This window comes from Lissotriton vulgaris, chromosome 3_1 (assembly GCF_964263255.1).
Source record: "Lissotriton vulgaris chromosome 3_1, aLisVul1.2, whole genome shotgun sequence".
NCBI lineage: Eukaryota > Metazoa > Chordata > Amphibia > Caudata > Salamandridae > Lissotriton > Lissotriton vulgaris.
Window position 1 is genome coordinate 648,409,895 of NC_141689.1, and position 19,829 is coordinate 648,429,723.

A 19,829-nucleotide genomic window follows, 5' to 3' on the forward strand; every position below is an offset into this window, starting at 1 on the left:
CAGCCACAGGTGAGGGTCCTATGTTCCCCAAGGGTTCAGTTTCATTGATAATGCCCCCATCACTCAGTCAACTTATTTCATTTTCCACCCCCCCACCCCCCCCCGGCGTTGACAGTTCTTATTCCTTTTCCCTCACCCCCCAGTAACATATGGCATCAATCACAATCGTCTAGTCCACTAAATATATCAAATCTATTGGTGGTTTCTAGAGGTGTGAATGGCTTTAGGTGGTCCATTCTTCTGTTGTTGGGGTTGAAGGGTCTGGCTGGCACACAATTCCATCCATAGGAATCAGGTGCAGGCACCGGATGTGGTGGGTAATACGAGTCCCTTGCATTCTGTCTGGTTGGCAGGTACAGTGTGTGTTGTGTGTTCCCAGCTCTCTGTATAATCGATGGATAACAACTAGGGTGGGTTTGGGATGTTATATGCGGGGGTGGTTGGTGCTGGGAAGGGAATACCACTGACCTAGGATAAAAATATAAAAATACTTCAGTGGTCTAGGGATTTTGCAGTTGTTAGTAATGCCTGACGGCCAGTTTAATATAAATTGGACAGCATTGGGATCCCTGAAATTCACAACCACCACGTCGCCCTCGATGTCTTTGGGTCTGCCTCCCAGCCATTGAAGACGACGAACGTGCACAATTTTGCCATTTACATGATTTGCTATTGGCCTATAAAGACTTTGCCAATGCATAATCTTATTTTTTAATGGTGCAAAACCCTCCTGCTTATTTGGTTGCAACACAGGGACCCCTGTTAGGACTACCACAAAGGGCACTGCCTCTGGTGGTAATTCAGGTAAAGGAGCCTGTTTAGGTCCCCCCCAGCTGGACTTAGGCCCCCCCGCCTCTATTGTTGATCTTTCCTGGGGAGAGTTTGCCATAACATTGGAAGGTTTGCTGACTAAGGTAGCCGGTATTGGATCTGGTTTATTGTGTGGATGTTTGGGTGGTGGAATTAACTGGGAGGTCGTTTTGTTCCCTGTAGGCTTAGAAGTGGAAGGATTCGTCGACGGGATAGGCATAGGAATAGAGACTGGTGCAACTGGGATGGGTTCAGGTTGTATAATGGTTTTATGCAGTGCATTGCTAGGAGTTATGATGTTGTCAACACCCTTGCTTCCCAGTGTCCGCTCAATTTTGCTTAATCTAAGTTCCACTTCAATCAGCCTCTCTAGAATTGACGCAGAGTAGGTTTTGATTAGACTTTCTAGAGTGTCTAAGGTAACAAGGTCACAATTTAAATTGGGGCACTTTATCAGTCATAGTAGCATCCAAATTGCCCTCTACGTCTATAAGCATATTGGGTAAGAGCAATGGTGTAGTGGTAGACCCTTCTGTAGCTACTGGTGGATTGTCAGGGTTATTGGAAGAAGTCTTCGTCTTTTTCCCAAAGTCAGAATGACTTAACTTTGGTTGTTGCGAGTCCCCCCTTTTTCGCCTTTTCTTCCAGGGAGGAGGTCCATGTATCCTGGATACAGGCAAGAGTTTTTTGCCCTATTTCTCGTTGTATTGGTTAGTATGTGGACAGGTGGCTTTGTTAAATTAGGGGTGCTCATATGGATAATTAGGGAGGTGCCATTCATAACCAACTCAGGGGAAGTGATTAGTGTAGATGTAATATTGATCACTTCTGGAGGCAGAGTATCCGGTATATGAACAATAACATTGGCTATCTGGGTATATTTTAATTGGTGGAAGAAGGAGGTAGAAGTAATGGTGACAGTGGCCGATTTTTCATGCTTTCCACAAAGCGGCGGCGTTCAGCTCGACGCTCTGCCAAGGCAATTTCCGTAGGGATGTCTGGGGTGGCCTTAGTGAAATAATTATCTAACGTTTTGTTTAACAACCCTCCCTGCTTGTCAGACATGATGAACTCAAAAATTTAGAAATACAAAGCACAGTTCTAGATTGTCCATCAGGTTTTAGCAACTACTGGAGTAGGAAAATAAAGTACCAGGGGGTTATGTCCGGTCCGGTCTCCTCGGTTCTCTGAGGGCCTCAGAGGGCCCGCGCTTTGCCCCGCGCGCGTCCCACTAGCGTGTCCCGCTAGCGCGTCATTGACTGACTTAATATAGTGGGAGGGGGCGGGAAGAGGACCAGCTGCGGCGAGTTTGGTAACGCAGCGCCCGCTGGTCCTCGCTGTCCCTGATGCAGTACAATTCCCTCGGCGGTTACCTCTTGGGTCAGGCAATCCGGCAATCCGACACTGACAATGCCTCGAGCGGCTCCCGCGAAGCGGGGGCCGCGAGGCGTGGGTTGAAAGGCAGCAAAAGGAGCACCCGGTGTCAAACGGGAGAGTCTCTGTAAGCAGGCACACAGAGTACGTTCAGCCCTCCACTCTTAAAGTCCGGCGGGAGGGGGCTGGAAGAGGACCAGCTGCGGCGAGTTTGGTAACGCAGCGCCCGCTGGTCCTCGCAGTCCCTGATGCAGTACAATTCCCTCGACGGTTACCTCTTGGGTCAGGCAATTCCGGCAATCCGACACTGGCAATGCCTCGAGCGGTTCCCGCAAAGCGGGGGCCGCGAGGCGTGGGTTGAAAGGCAGCAAAAGGAGCACCCGGTGTCAAACGGGAGAGTCTCTGTTAGCAGGCACACAGAGTACGTTCAGCCCTCCACTCTTAAAGTCCGGCGGGAGGGGGCGGGAAGAGGACCAGCTGCGGCGAGTTTGGTAACGCAGCACCCGCTGGTCCTCGCAGTCCCTGATGCAGTACAATTCCCTCGGCGGTTACCTCTTGGGTCAGGCAATCCGGCAATCCGACACTGGCAATGCCTCGAGCGGCTCCCGCGAAGCGGGGGCCGCGAGGCGTGGGTTGAAAGGCAGCAAAAGGAGCACCCGGTGTCAAACGGGAGAGTCTCTGTAAGCAGGCACACAGAGTACGTTCAGCCCTCCACTCTTAAAGTCCGGCGGGAGGGGGCGGGAAGAGGACCAGCTGCGGCGAGTTTGGTAACGCAGCGCCCGCTGGTCCTCGCAGTCCCTGATGCAGTACAATTCCCTCGGCGGTTACCTCTTGGGTCAGGCAATCCGGCAATCCGACACTGGCAATGCCTCGAGCGGCTCCCGCGAAGCGGGGGCCTCGAGGCGTGGGTTGAAAGGCAGCAAAAGGAGCACCCGGTGTCAAACAGGAGAGTCTCTGTAAGCAGGCACTGAGTACTGATTGGTATTTAAATATGAAGCATTACAGTAGTCAAGCTGAGATGTAATAAGTGCTATGGCCATTGAAACTCTTAGGGCCCGATGTAGGTGGCTAAATACCAGTCGGTAACGGTGAAAATCAGTAAATTTCACTGTTACCGACCGGTTTTTAGTAGGTATGGGCCGAAAATTAGTTCCGCTCGCGGAATTTGCGGATTTTCTGCAATTTCGCGATCCGCGAATCTCGCAAAATTGCGGAAAAATCCACGAATCCGCAAGCAGGACGATTATTTTCCAGGAAGCACTTACAGGGTTACAGCAGGTGCCCAAGTTGAAGCAAATTTCTTTGTAACCATTTACGTTATTGCAAGGCAGCTACGACTACAGGCAGCCAGAATGAGGATCTGGAGAAGGGAGAAGCGCATATACAGACAGCGCATCACACTATTTCAACTCACTGAGGCAGAAATTCATGAAAGGTACAGGCTACACCCCCAAACTATCCTGGACCTGATACGGGACCTGCACCCACCCCTGGATCATCCTACACCAAGGGTGCACGCTATACCAGCACATGTCCAGGTGCTCTGTAGCCTCCACCTATTAGCATCAGGAAGTTACCAGGGGGTGATAGCTGCGGCAGGTGGTGTGTCGCAGAGCTGCCTGTCTCGGTTCCTAAAAAATTTCCTGGATGCCTTGATGCAAAGGATGCATTACTGCATACGCTTCCACACCACACAGGCCGAATTGCAGAAAACAGAAACAGACATCTACCAAAAGGCACAGTTCCCACATTTTATAGGGTGCATTGATGGGACACACATACCTATCTGCCCACCTGCAGCCAACGAGTAAATCTACCGCAACAGAAAATCCACTAACTCCATCAACGTGCAGGTCATCTGCGATGCGGCCAACATCATCACCGACATCGTGGCAAAATTTACTGGGAGCACCCATGAATCCAACATATTCCGCAACAGTGGGATATACATCCGTCTGACTGGGGGAGAATTTGGAGAAGGATACCTTCTAGGTAAATCACTGTGACACACCCTGATGTATACTGCTGATGAATGCGTTGGTGTTTGTTATTAATGGCACTTTCTTTCTCACCTAGGTGATAGCGCATATGCCGTGCGGCATTCATCCTCACTCCTTACCTGAACCCATCAACCCCAAGTGAGAGACGATATAATGCTGTGCACAAATCAACACACAACGTGGTGGAGCAGACGTTTGGACTGTTGAAGAGCAGGTTCCACTGCCTCCACAAAAGCGAAGGCGCCCGTCAGTACTGACCCATCATCTGCTGCAAGATCATCGCTACATGTGCTATGCTGTATAACCTGGCAACTAAGAAAGGGACAGCAGTCGATTTGACTGACTCTAAGGACGATGGCGATGACTGTCCACAGCCAGAGCACAGCGCAGCATGAGCGGCACCAGCACCAGATGGGAGACAAAGATGGGCTGAGATTACACAGAACTATTTCAAGGTAGGTAAGGAGACACTGCCAGTAATTGTGTGTGAGTGACGTAGTTTAATAGCATGTCACTACGCCACATCATGAAGGGCTTAACAGACTACAAAGCCGTCATGGGTTAATTCACCCATGTATCAAAAACATGTGTGCCTTTCATTACCTCCTGCACCCACGCGCAACATTGCTGCTTCCTCTGTGTACACTGTCCTCACTGGAAATCTGTCCTGTGCCACCACTTTGCCATCCTCTGCGCCTCCTGGACTCTGTAACAGGAGGCGTTTCACTACTGCAGCTATTTGTCTCCTCACTGTCTGCCACATCACCTGCACCAGTATTGGCAGTCTGATTATTTTGTAGCACTGCAAGTGCAGTGGTCACTGTCACCAGCCCCCTTGCCACATCCCGGCTGCAGTGTGCCATCTCCTCCTGCATGGCCACTGAGCGCCTGCAGAGCAGAGAAGTGGCAGTGGAGAGGCGGTTCACCGCCTTAGTGTAGTTCTCCATTTTATTCCTCCCCTTGTGCCTTGCCATTCTGTCTTCGTCCATCTTGCTGCACAGCAGCCTCACTGAGTCGGACATGTCCCTCATGCCCTCAGCCATGTCCCTCATTCCCTCAGCCAGTGTTGTGTTCATTGTACAGATGCCCTTCTCTATGCACTGCAAGTGTGCTGTCATGTGCCCCATCCTCCGCTGAACTGGTCTGATTGCCTTTCCTTGCAGGCGCTGCACCGTCAACATGTTCACCTCCAGACCTGCACAGACACTCTGATACTCTGACCCTCGCTCTGCCAAGGTGGACTGTGTACCCTAGCCCTGTGGCGTCTGGCACCTATGTGTGGTCGCTCTGTGGGGGGACTGTGTACCGGCATAATTGCCATCGTCTGGCACCGATGGCTGTTCTTCCCCCCTGCAGCCCTCATCGGACAACTCTCTCTGTTGGAGGCTGGCAGCTGCATGCCTCCTGGGTCTTGGAGATGATGGCATTGGTGACGCTGCTGGTGACGCTGCTGGTGATGCCGGTGTTGATGCCGGTGGTGGTGGTGTTGGTGGTGGTGTTGATGATGTTGGTGTTGACGGTGGTGGTGTTGTGGTGTGGCCTGCAGGTAAAATTACATCCTCCTCCTCTATCTCTCGAGGGTGCCTTTCCTGCCTTGCCTGGCGCAGCCCTGTGTGATGTCTCACCTGGGGAGACAGATTGTATATTAGTTCACTTGTCTGGCAGCATTTGCATACAAATACAGTTCATGTCTGCCAATAAATCCAACTGTACTCTGCTTGCTTATTGCTGATGTGCGTCACATGCCTTTGGGTTCAGTGGGCTGACTGTTATGATTGGTGTTACACTGACTACATCTCCCATAATGCATTGCTGGTGTTTAGTAAAACCTGTACTGGAGTGGGATTCACACTGCCTCATTGGGGAATGGGGTTTGGGAGTAGGGGGTGCAGCTTGGTGTGCATGCATCTTACCTTGTTTGGTTGCAGCTGTCTGCATCCCCGATGCCGCTGACACTCTCAGGCTCAATGGTGGACTCCACAAGCAGTTCCAGGGCAGTCGGTGCAGGTGTTCAAAGCAACAATGCCATGGACATTCTTTGAAGGTAGTCAGGGGTCACAGCTGTGACCTATAGCTTGCTCCCTGCTACTCCTGGCACTTCCTTTACGACCCGTGGCTTCGGGGTAGACAAAACATTTGCTTCCTCTGAGGCCAGGGGTCGCAAAGGAAGCACCACAAGTAGCAGGGAGCAAGCTAGAGGTCACAGTTGTGACCACTAACTACCTCCAAATGACGTCCATAAACAATGGACTATGTCCACAGCAAGACAGGCACCTGCTGCTTTTTTTAGTTTCCTAATGCAAACATATGCCCGTCACTGGCGACTACAGTGACGATAAGCTACCTTCTCCACTCCAGAATTTTCCAAATTCGGCACTCTCAGATCCTCTACCTTTCCTTCAACGATGGATTAAATACATGTTTCTACTTAGGAAGACCCTGAGTCTTGGACGTCTATTCTACTTTGAAACGTGCCTCCGGTTTCCTTGCGCTAACCTACATTGACTGCAATCTTGCCAGCCTGCATATTTTTTACCGTCTTTTGGAAGTAAAACCAACCTTTTCAGCCGCTTGTCTGTAGCAGTCATTTTTTCTAAGGCACTATCTGCTCTGTCCTGAAGATGATCCCATGAATGTTCTAAAGGGATTGAAACGTCGTAGACCTCATGTACTTTGAGAACACGCATCTATTACTATGTTGTCCTAAGTACTTTAATGTAATTTATGTTGGCATTATTGTACTTTCTGGCCCCGCCTCAAAAAAATGCCTGAGTTTTCTTTTCTCTGTTTTCAAACAAACTGTAGGTGTTCCCACTTGTAAGTCTTCTGATTTTTTTCATATTAAATGATTTTGTACAGTTGGACAGCAATATATAGATTTCATTGTATTTCTATATGAAAATTTGTTATGTCAATCGCTTTCTCCACATGGACCACTGTTCTTGAAAATCACCATGTTTAGACAGCAACATGTCTTCTTTCTCTTACTTGTATTCTCTGGCTGATGTGCTTGTGTGTGTTCTTGTGGCTCTGTCGGATGGTGACTTCAAGAATGAGTTAGTGAATGGATAGTTGCATGAGTGAAAAGATTAGTGACAGAGTGCATGTATGATGACTTATTGAGTGCCTAAACTTATAAATTACGCAAAAGGCACTTTCAATCATAAGTCTTACCTACTAGCATTGCTAGTTTGCATCAACAAAAGGAAAAAAAATGCATATTTCCCAATGCTTAATAGTCTTTGAAAGTGGACGCTGGCTAGAAAGATTGTGTTGGAAGCTCCACTGGATAGAGTGGGTATCCTGATCTAGAATTGGCAATAGCCTTGTAGTTAATGGGCTGCTACTATCAACCAGCAAATAGACCACCAATAGTAAGTTATCAGTTCCTCTACCTATATGTGGGACACAGGAACAACATGTTTGGTGCAGTTTGAGCCTCACCAATTTAAGGTGAAGCACACTGACCAAATTAATCTCTATCTTGTTCAAAGGACTAAAATTATATATCTCAAAGTTATCAATTATCTTTATAATTCAGAATTACAGCGATCAATGTCTCACAACTAATGGAAGCACTAACAAATGTCTTTTCATGCAATCTTAAGGGAGATTGAGTGAATGGGACACATGGTCAAGGTCAGCTGCCCAGTCTTGGATCCCTTCCATGTGCATGCTGGGGGATAGAGGATTGGTGCAGATGAATGCTTCCTGACCCAAGAAGCACTCCAGAGCCTTTAAGGACGTTTGTTGGGTGTGCTGGGGGGATTACCTCTCCCAGGATCCTAAGGGCCGAATGAGGAGGAGTACTGTGACTCTGCCAACTTAAGGCTGAACACACTATAAAAAGCATCCATTCTTCCTGCTGTGCGGGACGCTTGTTGGGAGTGCTGGTGGGGGCTACCAATCCCAGAATGCTAAGGTTGAAGGAAAAGGCAGCCCATGAGTTTGCCCATGTGAGGCTGCAGGCGCTATAAAGCACATCCATTCGCAGCCACTGTCTGTGCAGGTAACATTGGTGGGGCCATGTAAGGGGGGACGATTCTGAGGGAAAATTAATTATTTAATTAATTTTTCCTCAGCATAGTGCCTCAAACTCCCCCCTTACACAGCCCCATGGCTCCACGGCGGTTACCTGCACTGACAGCAGCTGTCCACTCTACCCGCTGCAGGGAACACACACGGTAGCGCCCGGGCCAAGGGCGGACCCATCCCGCACATGTCAGTGACAGGAAGAGACGGGGCAGGGCCACCCCCTATGCATATGCCCCCTGGATACATTCTTTTTGTTAAGTAGTCAGTCCTTGCCTCCTCTCTATTGATGTGCTGGGCAGCTCACCAGCCCACAACTTTGCACGTCTAGAGTGCTGCACGGAACTAACACGGCAGTACCCCTTGCAGCTGTGACCAGGGTAGGCAAATTGTAGGAACTGTCAGGACCACCCATTCCAGATACTGGCAGGACTCAAGAGGTGGCCATTCAAACTCATACTCTGTTACATTCCCTGTCCCAATGAACTGTAAAGTGGGTTAACCTTTTCTCCCAAAAGCATCGAGCCCTTGATCTCCCTTGACTTGGTTTGAAGTTGCTTTCAAAGAAGCATTAGGACAGGAAGGAGGCATAGTATAATCATTTGTAATAGCATTAAGGTATTTTGCCCTGACATCGCTCTCATTGCACACTGATCCATTTGATTTTCTTATCCCAATGCATGGATCATTGCAAGGTTGCCCCAAGCCTTTTAACTGTTAATATAAATTGAAAATAAGTAACAGGTTGGCTCCTATTACGGAGGTGTTTGCCTTAAAACTTGCATAGACCCTTAGAAGGCATTAACGCTTTTCTGTACTTTTGCACTGTGTGATTTCACTCCACTGTACTGCAAGGTGTGGTGATTTCATTTAGAGGTGGGATAACTGCTGATGAAGAATACCCTGTGGATGTGCTGATGTGTGAGTGGACTGAATGCGTGGGGAATATTGTAAACACCTGGGGCCATATTCAATATGTGCCCCAGGGGGCGCAATGGGTGTTTGCACCCGCTTTGTGCGCCCCCAGGGCACTTTGGTGTTACAGAAGTGGGTGCAGAAGCTTGTTTGTCCCCTTCAATATTAGCGATAGCGCTGGGGCACTTAAAGTGCCAGAGCTACCATCAGGAAGCGTTACCTCATTTACACAGGGGCGTGCCTTATCCAAATGAGGGAATTCCTTTGCATCTGCACTCTATTACAGACATAGGCACAGAAGCAAAGAAGCTCTCAGGGTGCCCCACATTCTAGGTTGCGTACTGTGAGTGCGCCACCTGAGAGCAGCTCTGTGGAAGGGAGAAAGGGGGTCCTATGGATTCCCCAGAGATCCCCTTGCAGCGCGGTGGGTACAGTCACTGACTGCCTCCGCCTGCAAGGGGATCTCTAATCCCCTTTAAAAGTACAAGCGGGTTGCTGCCTGCACTGTGAAAACACGGAGTGGCTGTCAGCAGCCACTATGTGTTTTCATTTGCATGTGCTGCCCTGGGGGCTGCGCATTCACCATAATGGGGTATATTGTCATTGTTTGTGCCCGGCGCACCTTTTTAAATGGTGCGCTGTGCGCAAACAATGAGAATGCATAATACGGCACCTGATGCACCTAGCATGGGTAAGCAGAAGGATTCGGAGGCTGCATCAGGCAAGGGGAAAGAACAAAAAATACGGAAAAGCGCAGGGGAGAATTGTACCTTTGCTGAGATTGATGACTTAATTGAGGAGGTGTAGTCAATATTGAGTGATGAGCGGAAAACTGCTGGTTCATGTACCCGGAAAATAACAGCCTTTTATAAAAAGCACAAAGGTGTGCTTCACCCAAAAATGCAGATGGTAGCAAAACTGTTGACATTGTACATCATGATTTAGGGCTTCCACAATCAACACTCCCAAGTCCTAGCTCGAGTGATACTGATAGGATACAACCGATTAGCTGTTCCCAAACAGAAAACACCACTGATAACTTGGGTGGGGTAGTGTGTTTTGGCCATACCATGCTCAAATAGATACACGCCATTAGCCCCAACATGGGAGCGCAAAATGATAGTAAAGCTCAATCCCTGGCACACAATTGTGACACAACTGCAAACAACCGTAACAAGAATGCCTCCAAACTTCAGTAAGTTCTTTTCCATTGAGTGAATCCAAGAGACCATCTAACCAGACACAAGGTAACCTTAGTAGTACAGTGATGATGGAGCTCTACCTGAGACTTGATGTCTTGACAAGAGAGGTTGCAGACCTATAAAAATGTATAGGGAACTTAGTAGCCCAAACTAGCAATGAAGGGTCTACTCTGGAAAGAGAAGCATGAGAGTTCAGCATCACACAAACTAAAAATCCCCAGGTAGTAAAAACATGCTGCCAGGTGATGCAGTTACCGTCACTCTCACATAGATCAACACTTGATAATGCCATGTGTATGCAAAATCAGCATAAGGTGATCATAGGAGCAGTGGGCAAGAGTAATTGGAGCACAGGCGTAAGGCCTCGGAGAGATTCCATGCTACACATAGGGAGAGCAGAAGTGGCGGGACAGAGTGATTATAGGATACCCCAGTACAGCCGTCATTCATGCGGCCTTCATTACTGGGTAGGTAAAAAGAGAAATCAGAATCAAAGATTAGAAGAGCAGGAGTTGCAAAATATCCAACGTTACTCGAATTGTAGATAACTGTACCCTAAACAAAACTCAATTAGCCACATAAATAAATATTCATGTAATTGCAGGGAGTATAAAGTGTTTATGATCAATGTCCCAAAGTTAAAACCAGCTGATATGGAAGATGAATATTCTCTTACATAAAACGTAATCCACTGGATTAGACAAGACCGTCATTGCTTGTCAATAGTACATTCCGGCATAATCAAAGCTGAACGCTTACCTAGCAAAAACAGAAACTTTGATAACATAACCCTTGCTTTCAGAGCTAAGGGCCATATATATCATGCATTTTACCGGTCGCAAATGGCCCGATTCACTAAATTGGGCTGTTTGCTACTGGAAAAATGCATTTTGGCATGTATTAATTCCAATTTGTATTTCGATAACATGTTACTGAATCGCAATTTGGAATTGCAAATACATACTGATTCGGTATTTGGAAGAGACGTGTTTAGGGCGTCTCTTCCTAATACCAAAACAAAGCAGTATGTAAGAATGTTTTGCGACCGAAATGCGTTCCCAAAATATTTGAATTTTGACACCTACTTCAAGTTGGTAGTAACCCATCCGCAAATGGGAAGGCGTCCCTAAGGGACACATTCCCCTTTGGGAATGGTTGCTAAAACATTTTTTCAAACGTCCCATGGACCAATGCTTGCTCTAAAAAATGAAAAGAAAACTTTTCATTTTTATTTTTTAAATGCAACCCGCTTTCATTTAAGGGAAACAGGCAGTTTTATTTCAAAACAATCACCGACATGGTGGTCTGCGGACCTCAGTAGGCCACCGTCTCCGTGGTTTTAGCGATTCCCAATGTGTCACAAATTGAGACCTACCTCATTAATATTCATGAGTTAGCTTGATTTGCGACTCACTAGGAATCGCTAAATGAAATTCATGGAGCTTCATACATTAGGAATTACCTAACTGCGATTATCAGAACATCGCAATTAGGTAATCTCTGATTCCAGTATTAATACATGTGGCCCTTAAAGTCTAATCAATAGTCTGAATGTATTGGGTTTAAGAACCAATCCACCTCTAAACTCACTGATAAGATTTGAGCTGAACAGACTCAGTAAGGAAATAGATTGCATTCAGAGAACCCTATCAAAGTTTACCAATCCCCCAAGTTCCACTCACACACAGGAGAACTTAGAATCTGTCAACTGACTGAGCGTTTCAAGTAAATCTAGTGATAACCCATCACAAAATCCCTTGTATCCTACACCCAACATTTTAGATAGCAACACTTTGGGAATTTCTGCCAAGTGCATCAGGGAGTCAGAGCGATTAATCCCCCTATCGAAGAAGGGTATATCCGAGTCACTACTTAGCAGGCCAAAATAGACCTGACTGGTGACTAACGGCCACATGCATCAACGTGTTTAGGAAGTGCAAACGGTGCAAATCGGTAAATTCGGCCGTTTGCACTTCCTAAATATGTTTTTGGGATGCACCAAGCATTTTTGAGTAATTCGGTATTTTTACCGAATTCCAAAAATGCGATTGCTTTTAAGGAATTGAAAATTTGTGATTCCTTAAAAGCAATGCATCATTTAAAAAAAAATTGCGATATTTGAAACTGGAAGTGCAAATTACCACGAGGTTGAACCTCGTGGTAATTTGCGAAATGGTTTAAATATGCTTAAAATTGCTTTTTTTAAACGGTTCAATTACAGACACACATGTCCTAAGGACATGTGTGTATGTAACTTGTACTGAAAAGTACATTTCTTGGGTGCAGGGGGGGGTCATTGGACCCCTCTCTCCACCCTTGAAATGCATTCATGAATTGCGATTTTTCAATTGCGAATTCGCAATTCCCATTCATTCCTATGGGCCTTACCCATAGGAATGAATGGGAATTGCGAATTCGCAATTGAAAAATCGCAAAGTTCATGCGAATCGGTAAAAATTGTGATTTTTACCGAATCGCATAAAATTTGCGAGAAAAATGATGCATAGGCTTTTGCAAATTCTTATTTGCGATTCGCTATTTTTCGCAAATAAGAATTCGCAAATGCCGATATTGATGCATGTGGGTGATAGTCCATGGTTTCCTGGAATAAAGCAGGGTTAAAACAGAAACTGATCAATCCATATTGGCAATAATACATGGATAATTTTGATTTTTGCTTGCTCCGGAATCCTGGAAGATGGAGCCACCTTATAAGCTAGGTTATAGGACGTTCTGTTTAGGCGAAGTTCCGTCAACAAGAGGCAGGCCATCAGGGGGACTGGTCACATGGGTTAAAACCTCTTTAAATGTGACCATAGAAGTATTGGGAATATCTTCACCAGCCATCCTTGAACTAAAGATAAAAACACGAAATCGAGCTGAAGTATATCTGCTCAATGTTTACATTAGACCAAGAACAGCTTGTGTGGAGTCCCTAGTGGTGGAAATACTAGACCGCATTCTTGCTTCTACAAGCCCTGAGGCTGCAGTTTTCGTGGGCAGTGTTTTCAACTGTAAGTTTGAGCTGATAATTAGTTTGGAACTAACCCTGGAGGAAGATGATATGGCGAGAGGCAAACTGTTCCTGAACACAGGCACTTCTGTCCAATGTACAGCAGCTGCTTTGCTACTTGTCCATTTTGTGTTAGAGCACTGGCTGCGAGCCGGCAAAGGCAGGTTGCCATCTGACAGCCTGAGTGCATATACGTTTAAAGGAGGTGCCACTAAGTCTAGAATTGACCATGAAATGGTAAGTGCTACCATTTGGGACAGTTAGGTTAATTGTAAAGTGGACAATAGAGACAATAGTGACCATTGCCCTCTTTGCCTAGTAGTGTCCGGGTCTTTCATTGAGACCTGGGCCATGATAAGACCAGTAATTCAGTCCAACCAATCACTAGTAACAATCGTAGATCAGTTACTCATCTGCTTATTGTGAACAAACCAGATATCATGACTGAGATTTATAATGCATTGTCCAATGCTTTCTCTCTTTTTGTAGACAACCTGCCTTCTGACATTGCAATCATAAATATCCATTTCTCCATGGTTGAGAATATAAAATCATATCTTAGCAAGACCACCTGGAAATGTGTGAAAGCTGGTAACCCCGAATAAACTCCGGTATACTAATGACTGCTGAGTGTTCAAGAGGCAATTATTAATGGCCCTGAAGACCAAAAAACATAAAGATATTGACAGACGCAAGGGCAGAATGCAAGAATGTGCTAGCCGTAGCTGAAAAGAATTTGGATGAGGTCAATTGGAACGACTTGAACTCTGCAGCCAAAAACAAAGACTATAAAACATTTTGCAAATAATATCTCACAGCAGCAAAGATGCATATACTAGTACAGAGCACTGCTTGGAACCTGGTACTTAGTAGGCATTTTACTCACTTATATTCTGACACTACTGAGCATTTGCAAACTCCACATGTGCTAACCGGCCCTGAATCAAACTGGGTTACAACATATGTTCCCTATTTTAGTCTAGGTTTAGATTAAGTACGGGAAAGCTGAGGGACCATATGAGACAATATGCAACGCAGTGGCCTCAGGAGCACCAGGACCAGACACACGGAGAGGAGATGACATTGTGCCATCTTGATAAAGGGAAACAGGAAAGATCCCGCCAACTATAGATCTATTAGTCTAATTGACATCTTGCAAAAAGTATACATCAAACAAGTTCTAAATAAAATCAGTAATTGGATAGTTGAAAATAATATCCTTTGACCGTACAAGCGGGTATTAGAATGAGAGTTAGCACAACTGCCCAGGTCTTTAGTCTTCTATGCATAGCATAGAAATAGACCAAACTAAAGGGAGGACATCATTACTTACCTTTCGTTATGTTCAATGTGGCGTTTTACCTTATCCCAAGGGGTTCCCTATGGGACTCATTGAAATGCCAAGGTGTATCAGACGATCTTCTGGTGCAGATAGCCAGACTCCATCAAGACATCTATGCTAAAGTTGTTTGGGGCCCTGGAGGTGAACCTACAGATGCCAAACCTAACAGGGGTGTGAGACAGGGATGTGTGTTGGCACCTGCTTTCTTTTCATTATATGTCAATGATGTTGTGCAGCATCTGCAGAAGTGCAATCATGACTCTCTGAAATTAGGCAGGCCCCAATACCTGCATTACTGTTTGCAGATGACACTTAGATGTACCAAATAGCAAATCCTCTCTCTTTTTCATTGTCACTTTGGCTTGTGCTGAGTTTAACACTTCTTGACTATAGCCATGCATTTTCAGTCATTTAAACAAATCATTCTGTACCTCCCTTAGTGTCTCATCACTGCTACAGTTGCGCTTCATGCTCAAACTTTATGCATAGAGAATACTATTCTTCAATTTATTCAGGCGGAGACTGCTGGCATGTAAGATAGAATTTCCCGAAGTGGGTTTTCTATATGCTCTTGTGTGAATACTGTTACCATCAACGTACACCACCAGGACCAGAAAATGTACTTCTTTACTAATGACATTTGTGAACGAGAGGTTCAAATCATTATTGTTCAATCCCTGTGCAAACATTTTGGCTGACTCAGGTGACCCCTTCCACAGAGTGAACAGGTCAATGATGAACCTAGTCCACAAGACAATGTTGTCTGTCCATTCTTATGCATAATTTAGCGTGAGTACCTGCTTCTCCCAACAGCCCATATGCAAGTTTGCATAGCTGGTGGCGAAGCAGGTACCCTTGGCTGTTCCCTGTATTTGTTTGTATGTATGCTGTTCAGACATGAATAGGTTATTTTAAATACACCACTCGGCCATACTGATAAGCATAAGTGTATGCTGGTATAAGTGTATGGGTCTTGTACCTAGGTAGTGTTTTAGCGCTCTAATTCCATCCTCATGCCTGATGCTCATATATAGAGCTGTGACATCCAGGGTCATAAGGACATAGGAGTCATCCCATGCTAGGTCATATATTCTGCACAGGAAATCACCAGTATCCATTATGAATGCGGGTAGAATGCTTTCGTATTCCTGAGGGAAGTGGTCGATAAATCTGGATGTATTTTCAAAAAGCCCGCCAACAGCCAAAGTTATAGGTTGGCAGGGTGAGTTACTTGCATTCTTATGAACTTTGGGGATTAGGTATAGTAGAGGTGTTACTGGGTGATCTATTATTAGATAATTTAGCACTTCTTTAGAGATCAAACACAAACTTCTCCATCTAAACAGTTCAGGATGAATTATTTCATGAATCTCCTTGAGATTCATCAAACTGACCTTGCAGTAATATTCCCTGTCTTGAAGTTGTCTACGTGCTTCATTGATATACACATCTAGGGGCCAGAGAACTATATGCCCCCCTTTATCAGACCATCTTTCCCCTATATCTTGTCTGTCCTTAATTTTCCTAATTAACCTGTGCATATTGGATTCTAACATTGTGATATGTGTGCAGAAATTTACCGCTAGACTCAATCGCCACTTGTTTAAGATCGTTAATCACATTCTCAGAAAAAATGTCCAAGGCGTCTTGAGGCATGACAGGTAGAAAGACAGATTTAGGTCTGAATGGGGTTTGTACACTACCATATATATCTAGTCCCATTACAGATACTAGTTCCTCTGAGGATCTGTTCCTTTGTTTTGTCCCCCTTTGCAGTTCATCAAGGTCATGCAAGACTAGCATCTCATCTACTGCAAGGTTTTCCATAGGTAGTGTATTTTCATTTTCTGTTTGTGTTTGACTTGCTCTGCCCTTAAAGTACTTTTGTAGTTTCAGTTTTCTCTTGAATTCTTGATTGTGCATAGTCAAAGTTAGTAGGGGAACTATATGACAATCCTAACGATAAAGTATTTTCTTCCTCTTTGCTTAACTCCATATTTGAAAGATTTATGACTGTGCTGTCAATTTCCAGCACCATTGTTATTTGTTCCGTGTCTGTTTTGCTCTATTCTTTTGACTTTCCCCCAGTGTCTGTTATTTTTCCTCTTCCAATTCCATCTTTTTCTTTCTTTTTGTGCGGCAGCCAAGGCCATTGGTAGAGGGTCCGGTCCAGACGTAAAAAACGTAGTTCTTCTACTACAGATGGTATATCTCTGCTCATACCCACTCCACCTGTTGCATTACCCTCACGGGATCTGTTTCTACCTCCAAGCTCAATTCTGAGTTAGTTTCTCTACTCTCTAAGTGTGAAGTAGATGGCGCATTTTCTGAAAGTTGCTGATGCCTCATATTATTGAAACGCCTTGAAAAGATGTAGATGTGTCTTTTCTGTTAATCCAGCTTGTCATGAAGAAATGTAGTTGCTTTACGATCTTTGATAGACCGTTCATATTTTTGTAAACTGGTTTTCATTTCTGTTTCTAGTTTTATCACATCCTCTTTGTTGGTAAGTTGGTTCACTTCCTTCTGCAGGTTTTCAATTTTGATCATAATGGCTTCCCTGTCGCTGACAGCATATTTGATAGATATCCTTAACATGCGCTGAGATGACTCTGCGCTGTTTTCAGCGCATTCCTTAAGCATATTAGGGTCTAGGTTCTCATACATTGGTGATACTTGGTTCCGTAACCCTCTCGGGATCCTGCCCACATCAAGGAACATCTGGAGTGACTTGCACTCCCACCATTTGGAAATCTAATTTCTCTGTAGTTTCTCTAGTGTTCGCATTTGGGACCTCAAATTGGTTCCAGGCGATTGCGATTTTGTACTCCTTTAGTTCCATCTGGAACCGGAATGCAGTCATCATTGAAAACGTATTCTGCTTCTCGTTCATGCAGCCATTCCTCAGTCATCCTGTTTGAATGTAGTATTACAGTGTACTCCACTTGTTGCTTAAAGTTAAGAAACTATCTCTCCCATCATCCACCTTACTCGCACACTCGTAAATGGATTTGGAAGAGCTTACCTGGCATCCTAATTGCCCTCCTTCTCTCTGGATACCAGAAGCTTTCTGTTGTCTGTCACTTGAGCTCCTGTTGTGTATGTTTTCTTTGAGGGGCTCTGCGTTATTGTTACAATGCTGTTCCACTGTTTCCGGATACGCGGTGCACCAAACCAAGGAGGGTAGGTGTAGACGGTCCCGGATACTACGTCTTCACATAAGAAGCAGTCCCTCTCACTAGTAGCAGAAGCAGGCACCGACACTCTGGAGGTTTATTTCACCAATTTAATTCAAAGGAAGTCTCCTGACGCGTTTCGGTGGTCAAGCCACCTTGTTCACATAGCCCGGCACCATTAAAACAGGTAATTATATACACACAAGGTCGTCATGGTAACCATGTCAATGACATGAACATAGAAGACAAATTAAACAAAATGTAGCAAGCATATTGATAACACACATTAGCCAAAATAATTTTGCGTATTAAAACGTATAAATTAAAACATGTAAATTAAAGAACTCTCACTCAGCAATATTTTTATACATAACTGGCATGTCATAAAGAGTTCAAATATAATCGTGCAGTTGAGTTAGCCAGTTCTAACGTGTGGTTGCATCGTTGTATACCAATGTGTGTCCATCTCATTCTACATTGCAAAACTTCACGTGCTAATTTAGAACACACATTAATTCTGCATATATATATATATATATATTACCGCTCAAAACACACAAGGTGTAAAGACACTCACGGGAACACCGGGTAGCTTGCAGACATCCCTTTATGTAAGACGCGTTTCGGCGCAATGCCTTCATCAGTTACAGGAAATGTATGCGTGTTGGCAGTCCGCTCATTGCTTTGTGTCACAATGTCCTCAGTACTTATTGGCTGATGCCGGGCCAATGGCGTGGTTGTTCACACTTTTCTGGCCAATGCCGCCTTCTCAGTGCCACGCCCCTTTGGCTTCCCGAGGCTCGTCCCGGGCTCCCCTCGCCAGCTGGTGTGTCGGTTATGCATCCGCAGGAGTCAATCAGATAGGTCGGCGTCCTCAGGCTTGTATAGCTCACGTCCTGATAGGACGACGGTCCACCTCAGCACATCAGCGGTTCAAGCAGCAAAAATGTTCACTCTCCAAGTTCCCACCAGGCTGCTGTACTCTTGTGGCGGGTGCCGTTAGTCGCGAGGTGGGGGTCGCGATAATATTACCGCTCAAAACACACAAGGTGTAAAGACACTCACGGGGACACCGGGTAGCTTGCAGACATCCCTTTATGTAAGACGCGTTTCGGCGCAATGCCTTCATCAGTTACAGGAAATGTATGCGTGTTGGCAGTCCGCTCATTGCTTTGTGTCACAATGTCCTCAGTACTTATTGGCTGATGCCGGGCCAATGGCGTGGTTGTTCGCACTTTTCTGGCCAATGCCGCCTTCTCAGTGCCACGCCCCTTTGGCTTCCCGAGGCTCGTGAGTGTCTTTACACCTTGTGTGTTTTGAGCGGTAATATTATCGCGACCCCCACCTCGCGACTAACGGCACCCGCAATGAGCGGACTGCCAACACGCATACATTTCCTGTAACTGATTAAGGCATTGCACCGAAATGCGTCTTACATAAAGGGATGTCTGCAAGCTACCCGGTGTCCCCGTGAGTGTCTTTACACCTTGTGTGTTTTGAGCGGTAATATTATCGCGACCCCCACCTCGCGACTAACGGCACCCGCCACAAGAGTTTAGCAGCCTGGTGGGAACTTGGAGCGTGAAGAATATATATATATATATATACATGTATATATATATATATATATATATATATATATATATATATATATATATGGCGTCATGTGATCAAGCTCCTTTACGGAGGGAAACGCATCATGGGAGACATTTGTCTGAGAAATGCCTAAATAAAGAAAGACACTGCTTGCACGAACCTTTTGTGTAGTGGCCCATTACCAAACGAAGGATCCTTGGGAAGTGGTCCACACCTGTACAGATCTGCCTCGTAACTGGCGGTCAGGAGCTTTACTTGGATTTATATATATCTATCTATATATATATCTATATATATCTATATATATATATATATATATATATATATATATATATATATATATATATATATATATATATATATATATTT